At 43.3% G+C, this 6,000-nt stretch overlaps 1 long non-coding RNA gene across 3 annotated transcripts in view; it reads left to right on the forward strand.

Moving 5' to 3' along the window:
• LOC106009431 (uncharacterized) overlaps window positions 1–6,000 on the forward strand; it is a 41,753-nt gene extending 35,753 nt beyond the window's left edge. For 2 of the 3 annotated variants that reach the window (XR_002395134.2, XR_002395133.2), the window contains 3 exons: window positions 3,155–3,328; window positions 3,829–3,899; window positions 5,469–6,000. This is a non-coding gene — a long non-coding RNA (uncharacterized LOC106009431). The remainder of the gene's footprint in view (window positions 1–3,154; window positions 3,329–3,828; window positions 3,900–5,468) is intronic. The other variant, XR_002395135.2, reaches the window with a different exon arrangement.

Here is a 6,000-nt window from a genome sequence, read left to right on the forward strand (position 1 = left end):
ACTGTCAGGGCTTCGGGTGACACCTGAGGCCAAGGACAAACTAGCTCAGCAGTTCTGCAGCTGAGGCGCCTTGCTGTAAGCGGGCTTCCTCCTCTCGCCCCGGCTGAGAGCAGCTGCTCTATGGTTGAGCTGTGGATTCTGCTCCCCTTTCTGGATGAGGACATGTGACTCAGCTGAATGGCAGATACTGAGTCAAGACTCTTCTGTTTCCTTTGGCCACTGTTGCAGTAATTCTTAGGAGTGGAGACCTTATCCTTCTTGCAGAAGACCAGGAAAGCATCACATTTTAGGAGAACTAGCTCTGGATAAGGATGCAGGACACATCATTTGTGTCCTGACCACCATCTGCCCGTGAGCTGCTAACTCTCTGTCCAAGTGAAGAAAGACTTAAAAACAAGTTCTTCCCAGTCTTAGGTAATTCCTCTGCCCTGTAGCTATAACTCCTTGTTCTGGTACAGATACAACTGACAACTGTGTCCTATAACCAACGTTTATGACACCCTGTTCTCATATGATTCATAAGTTACTGTCTTCTTACAAGGATAAATGACAAAACTGTCCTTTTCCAGTAAACTCACTTGCTACGTCAATAGAAAGGCCACCCCCCTTTGATCAAATATATAAAAGCTGGAACTTTTCTTTGTTCAGCGCTTTTCCTTTGGACAGGAGTTGGTTGAGCCAGTGTTCACCTAAAATAAAGTCCTCCTGATTCCCATTGGTCTCTCCTGTATCTTGGAGTTCTGCAACACAAGAAATGAATGGTGAAGACTTCTCACGTCATACACCCCACATAAACTTCATTTGGGTCTTGCAGAATACACCAGGGGAAGCCTACAGAGTTGTACCTGGCCTTTGCAACTCTTCAAGTTCCTGATTTAGAAAGCCCATCTGTTTTCTGCTTGAGTTTCTTCCACAGTCTGTGAGAATGTGCACAATCTCTCTGGCTCCATAGATTAGAATAAACCCACCCATGACTCTTCCAGAAATATAGAATGACTTTCCTCTTACCCAGTTTGTTCTCAGCTAATTCATCCTTTCTAGCCATGGGACTCCCAGCTGGCTTCCCAAAGCCATTCTTAACATTCTGTAGTTCTGGGACTGTCACCCTCTGCTTGCCACAGCTGCTCCTTACTTGGTGATATGTGCAAGCCATTTGTTAGGCTCTAGGTCTGGAAAGTTCCCCAAAGCCTCATGAGTTCAGTGGTGGGGCTTTGGGAAGGGACTGGATTGTGGGGGGCTCTATACTCATCAGTGGATTAATCCACAGCTGGATGTGCTACTAGGAGGAGGCCTGGTTGGGATGTGACCCTCCTCTCTCTTCTTTTTGGTCACCATGATGCGAGCAGCCATTGTCCATCAGACCCTGGTACCGCGCCCTTCCTGCTTTATAGCCAGCTGACCATACACTGAATCCTCTAAAAACCATGAGCCAAAATAAAACTCGCTTTCTTTAAACTGTGCGTGTTTTGTTTCAGTGGTGAGAAAGTAACTAAGAAGCCACTCATTCATGTACCTGTCCATTCGATTACTATGGTTACAAGAGTTTACTGGCTTCCTGGTGCTGTGAAACCCAGCAGGCATCCAGCCCCTTTGAGAGCTGATGGTTCTGGGAGGGGGGTGGTCATCTTTATGCTGTTGCCTTTCTATTTGAGTATCTTTGCTATGATAATTTCACAAAAGAGGAAGCCTTTCAGGGAACTCTGGTTTCTTTAGGATCAAGTTTCTATGCCTTAAAAACTCCACAGTTCAGTACTGGAAGTCAATATAATTAGGAAGTAGTGATTTATTTGTATGCAATACATACTTAGTCATGGTGAACCTTTCTCCTTCCCATGGTACAAAAAGAATGGGAATGAAATTACTTCTCATTTTTCTTTCTTTCTTTCTTTCTTTCTTTCTTTTTCTTTCTTTCTTTCTTTCTTTCTTTCTTTCTTTCCCTCCCTCCCTCTTTCCTTCCTTCCTTCCTTCTCATTTTTGAATAAGTTGTTTTAATAAGTTCCTCTGGGCCACAAAAACATAAGCAATAGTGACATCAGTTTCTGAAACAAAATTGAAGATATGATTGCTATATAGTTAGAAATTTCTATCTAGAATAAAATATACTTGAAACATGCAGAATTTAGCCTCCCAAACAGTATTGCACTGATTTTGAAAAACTAATTATTATTATTATTTTTTTCCCTATGGCCCTAACACATAGTGTATAGATATTTTTTCAGTTTTCATACCAATTCATTTTCGTTGGTTATTAAAAAGGTATTTCCCCTGTCAGTTCTTATTGAAACTGGTTCTGTGAATGTGTGCAAAGGGTGTATTCAGATGAGGATAATAGGTTAGATCGTGGGAGTATAAGGTATTGAAGCTTGGGAGGAAAGCTTTAATGCAGTGGAGGTGAAACTTTTCGGGACCGAGTGGCCAACCTGCAACCTCGAACTCACTTATTTATCACAGAGTGCCGACACTGCAGTTAGCTGCTGGGGCAGCGCTGGACTCGGGTCCTCTGCCAACAGAGAGGGCTCTGTGTGTCTGCCGCGCCATGAGTGCACTGGGTTTGTCACCACTGGTTTAATGCGCAGTCTATACGACAGCATTCTTTCCCGATAAGAAGTGCCTCATGTCCACCCTAAACTATCATGCACTTTCAGTTTCTTATTTTCTTGTACGTGTGGTTCACACAGAGTTGAACCAAGTGCAGGGAGAGTTAAAATGCTGCGTTTCACCTTCTACCATCTCAGAAATCAGGCAGCATCATCTTGCAATTGGCAGGATGTGTCTTAGATTTGGTTAAATATAGTTAGGGAACTGGAGTGCAGAGGTCTTCATGCCGATGGGTTGGTCACTTGTGGTCACAGGTGACCATGTCCGTTTTAGATTGGAATCCCCATTGTCTGTAGTTCTGTGTCAGACACCCACAGAGTAGACTCTTGAATATTGAGGTAATATGGGTAAACAATACTGCATGGCCAGTAACTTTAGAGAAGAGTGTTAGCTAATTAGTAAAATGGAGACTACTTGTCTAGATTAGATTGGTGGCCTCACTTGAACATGGCTAACCATATGTGGTCATCCGTGTGTCATGCACTTATGTCTTCTGCATTGGACAGTGAATGTAATGAACCCACTACAATATGTCCTATTTCTCTTGAATCTGAAGGTCTTGGAGACAGCAATGTTGTGCTTGCAGAGCATTCCCAGAGGTAGAAACCTCTGGGAAGCCAACTGATTTCTAGGATCACCCAGCATGAGAAGATACCTTGGATTCTACCTGGTCCAAGGATGACAATGACTCCCAAGGCATCTTCAGGTTGTCTTCCAAAACAAGCATTCAGTAGGTCCAGCAAAGATGTTAATTTCCTTTCTTTCCCAGTCAAGATCACAACCTGTAAATGACAAGGAGGCCTGGTGTCTCCTCATCTACACGCTAAACTGGCTCTTTAGCCCCATGGTTTTGTTTTTTTGTAGCAAAAATTTTGCTATGGTATACTGGAAAAAGACATGTGGTTGCTACTAACTGGAGCCTGGCTGGAAGAAGCCACAGCAGATGCCTGTATACCTTCATGTTTAAGAAAGTGTTCCCAATCTTTTAAGAAAACCATTACTTGGCCCACTGAAAGCTAATTGGATTTGTTCAGTCATTGTGAAAATGGATGCAGATGGGATGAGCTACGAAATATCCTACTGTTAAATCACAAAATAAAGCCACTTCTTCAGGAGACACTATGGCCTGGGAGGAGGTTTTCACCAAGAAGTAGGAAATTGCTTGGTAAATTTCTCTTTTCTGCTTAAGTGGTTCTTTTAATTAATTTTTACTGACCTCTCCTCCTTCAGCACAAAAGGTGTGAATGGATAAAGAATCAATCCTGCAGACATCCTAAGGTCAAAAAGTGATGATGAAGAAGGTGAGTCTGTTCTCTTTCAATTTGGAACAGTTCCTTGGTGGGTTAGAATGTTTGACTTTGATAATCAGCCACAATGGACACAATGTTGTCTCAGTATCTTATTATTTCTACTTTGACATGATAGGAGCTTTCTTTTTGGGTAAATGTTATGATGGGATAATATCTAAAGGAATTAGAATCAAATTTTAATGGGGAAAAAAGTATATATATTCAGATAAAAACATATCTCTCCATTTAGAGGAAACAGGTTAAAACTCTAGCAGTTTCTTCTATCACAAAAGCCACCAGTCACTGATTAGGTGATCCTGATTGTCATGTTTTCATTCATGACTAATATGGAGGTATAGTGTCAGTAACTGGCTTCCATGTAGTAGAAATCCTAGGTGGTTGCAGCGTTTAGGGAGAGATGCCAGCGCTGATCATGAGGGATCAGCAGTGTTGGGGGACCTGTTGTTTACAACTTCATCACTCCTACCAGAGTTTCTCAGGAGCCTGAAGAAAAATGTCCCATTGAAGGTCTATATTGATGCCTCATGTTGTCCAGTAGTGGAGACAGATACCCACTTTTACAGAATAGTGACTAGACATTTTATATAATGAGCAATTTATTTTTTTACAAGTGATACAATTACAATCACTTAAGACGATCTGGGATAGATATGGCATTGACATCAGTATTAATTTAGCTTGCAGATAAGCAAAGAATATATATAAGTTTGTAGGACTTTCCCAATTAATCAGGAAGGACTAATTGGGTTACATGGGTAACACCGGTCATATTTACATAGTCTTTTTTTTTTTGGTACTAGGGATCGAACTTGGGTCCTTGTACTTGCGAAACAGGCGGCAAAACCACTGAGCTAAATCCCCGGCCCTATTTACATAGTCTTTGAGCAGGGTTTAATGCCTGCAGCTGTGCAGGGATAGTGCAGAATGGGGCACCTGGGAAGAGAGCCCCAAACCCTGCCTTCTGTTATCTGGTTGCCAGTTGGCTGGTTAACCACAGGGAGAGGTGATTTTCTCATTATCACACAGCTAGTCAGAGCCAAACCAAGAGAACTCAGGTGGCCGGAGCTGGCCAGGGCCACTCCCACATTTATGAGGGAGTGGGATGGCCCCTCATCTTAAGCATCCTGCAGGGCGTGTGACAAAGGACACCCAGAATTTTTGATACTTCCTAAGATTGCCTGAAGCAGGTTTAGTTGAAGCTCTCATCTCCAATGTTTTGGCTTCCTGTTCCTCATGAAGGGAAGGCAGGTGGCAGTTTCTTATGTCAGAGTCGGGAATAAGTGGGGCCTCATGGCTTCCTTCTGACATCAGGGGTGTGACGTGACAACTTGAATGGGTTAAAAAATGCCCAGCAGATGAGTGAGGCACAGTTCTGGGTGTGTCTGTGAAGGACTGTCATGTAGGCCACAAATGGGGAAGACCCACCCCAGATGTGTGTGGCACCAAGCAGTAGGCTTGTGGCCTAGAAGGGATAAAAAGGGAGAGAGGAAGGAAGTCTGCCCTTTTGCTTCTTCAGAGGAGCTCCAGTCCCCACCATTGCTTTTGGATGTTTGTCTCCAGTTCCTCCAGGCTTCCAACGCAGACTCTTCCTTCAGCTTTCTGAGATGAACTCGCACCAGACTCTCCAGTGAGCTCCAGACCTTTGGCCTTCCACTCCAGCCTCCAGTTCTCTGGTGCACAGACGGCCACGGTGCATTCTTCCACCCTGACTCCACAGGCAGCCATTGCAAGCTCACATAGTAAATCCTTCATCTAATCATATACACGTTTTATATTAAATCATTTCCTCTGGAGATCCCTAACTGATGCTAGGACCGTCTTCATGAAAAAGGCACTGCAGTGTTTTGTAGCACATAGGGACCTTAAGGCTAAGAGTGACCAACTGTCCTAATCACTCAGGCCCAAAACTGGAGACGTTCTGGAATGTTCTGAGCTGAATTTCTCACCCTATCTGGCAGGGAGGCAATCTATGCATTCTACAGCTGACACACATGTGTGTGTATAACAGACACACACTTGTTATGCATATACACATACAGGAATAGAACTCATAGGTTTGACCTTGAAAAGTTACTTTTCTTGTTAGCCTCAT

The sequence above is a fragment of the Heterocephalus glaber genome, unplaced genomic scaffold (assembly GCF_053883595.1).
Source record: "Heterocephalus glaber isolate CG9 unplaced genomic scaffold, H.glaber_assembly_v1.0 deba00001538, whole genome shotgun sequence".
NCBI classification, from domain to species: Eukaryota; Metazoa; Chordata; class Mammalia; order Rodentia; family Bathyergidae; genus Heterocephalus; species Heterocephalus glaber.